The sequence below is a fragment of the Haliaeetus leucocephalus genome, unplaced genomic scaffold (genome assembly GCF_000737465.1).
Source record: "Haliaeetus leucocephalus isolate CR32 unplaced genomic scaffold, Haliaeetus_leucocephalus-4.0 Scaffold197, whole genome shotgun sequence".
Taxonomy (NCBI): Eukaryota; Metazoa; Chordata; class Aves; order Accipitriformes; family Accipitridae; genus Haliaeetus; species Haliaeetus leucocephalus.
In genome coordinates this window covers 4,419-6,524 of record NW_010972633.1, presented here as the reverse complement: position 1 = coordinate 6,524, position 2,106 = coordinate 4,419, and positions in this window count along the sequence as shown.

Below are 2,106 nucleotides of genomic sequence, written 5' to 3'. Positions count from 1 at the left end.
CCCCCCCCCTTTTTTTTTTCCCCCTCCATACATGGGTCCAAGGGAACAGTTGTTTTTTGTGCAAACAAGCTGTAGCTGAGCTCTGGTCACCTTAGTTTATGGCAAAACTGTGCATGAGGTTTTCTGTATCCTTCCAAAACCTGCAGGAACTTCCCTGAAGCAGTCTTGTTTCCAGTTGTCCCTTTTTGCTTAGTGTGCATCACTGGCTTGAGAAGTGGGAGTCCTTCAGCGCACCACCATTCCCTTACACACACCCCCATCCCAAAATCTTTCAGTGCTGTGTGTCAGCCTTGCTTCAATGCTGATGGAGCTGGGTCAGCTGAAAGCTCACTTACTCTTTGCTTGTCTAATGCAGATCTGCAGCCCTGGCGTGGGGTTGCAGCCTTGACTCATCCTGCTTTTGCCCACCTATTGTACCTCGCTGTGCTGTGTCGAAGCAGTGGCTGAGGTGAGGTGGAGGCTGCTTTTGGTGGGACGTGGTGACGATGGGTGCTACGCTGACCTTTTTGCTTCTGGAAAAGGTCTCTGTTAGTTTGTAGAAGACCCTTTGGCCCATCCAGGTGTGGTCAGACCTGGCTTGAGAGGTCTCTCGGCTGGTCTCTGAGGAGGTGGTCAGAGTGTTGTTGCCCCAGGAGCAGAGGTTCTCGGTGAAATTTGCTGCTCACCCTCCAAGGTGCCATTCCATCTCAGCCAGCGGCATCTGTGGTGGCTGTTTGGTAGGAGCTGGTGCTATGCTTCAGGTTGGAGACCTCATTAATCAAAATCTTCTGCCCTGCTTTTCCCGGCAGTGTTTCAAACTGATCTGCGTCTCCCTCAAGCTTTCAGCTGAAGTGGATGCTGGTTTTGGTAGTGATCCATGTTGTGCTGGTGCCAGCCCATCTGGAAGAGGAGGGTGGTGGGTCCCAGGCTGGTTTTGGCTCGGGTCTTCTGCGTGAGTGCTGAATCGCTTTCTTCTCCAGCTGTAACCCTGCACCTAAAGGCAAACCAAGGCAGCAGCATCAAACCCAACCTGCAGAGGTGGGGTGAACTGGGGCATTTCAGACTCAACCCTTATATCTGAGTGGTTTTGGAAACGGTCCTGGCTCTCTGGGCTCCTGCCACTGGGCCTCTGCTATTAATGCAGGACAGGGAGCTTCTCTGCAACCCTTCAGAGCATCTTCAAAGGCCTGTGTCCGTGCAGCTGTTCAGTTTTCCTGGGCAGGGTGGGGAGGATGTTAGTGATGCTGCCTTGTCCTTCAAGAAACAAGTTTGGAGGCACTAACCGGACTCTGCAGCCCAGTTTTCGGCCACCAACCCTCTGTGCAGTGGGGCTGGAGAGCCAATGCTGCTGTCTGCTGTCCTGGTCCCTGGGGCTGTGAAATGATGCAGGGAAAGATGCGTTTGGTGCTTGTGCTGGTGTGGTGGTTTGGTTCTGTCCCTTCCCCATTGAGCCTTTCTGAGGAGCTGCTGTCAGTGGGGGCCTGGGGCTCAGGGTGCTCTGCCAGGCTGCCCACTGGAGCTGAGAAAGTCCAGTCCTTCTGGACTCAGAGATCAGATGAAGCAGCCTGGCTGTCAGCAGCGGTCCTGGCACTGCCATGGTCCTAGGGACCCCGATTGCTTCCCCGAAGTCCTGTCGCTGGGAGTTTAGGTACTGCAGTGAGTTTGAATTCCAGTCTGTTAAATGCTATTACTGAAATATTTATTGTGTTTAAACCAAACAAAAAACTATTAAAGTTCAGCAAAGAATAAAATTTTCCAACCCTTTTAATGGTGTTTTTTTTTTTTTTTTTTTTTTTTTTCCTTTCTTTCTTTCTTTCTTTCTTCTGAACAGGCAGCCCAGCATAACGGTGGCAAGTTTGGACAGCGGTGCCTGGGCTGGAGCTGCAGCCCTGCTTTGAACAACTGTGCTTGCCATGGCCAAGGTGGAAAAGCTCTTGAGGGCTCTCCCTGGAGGGCTGGGTTTTCTTCACCTGCTGTGACAGGCTGCTTGTGGAAGTGCTGCAGGGAAGGAAGGGAGCAAGCTGGCTGCAGTATAGGGGAGGACTTGGCAAGGAGAAGGTAGCGTTGCCCTGGGCTGTGCCTGCCCCAGGGCACCCTCCTGGGTTAACAGGACCCTGGGCCATGGTA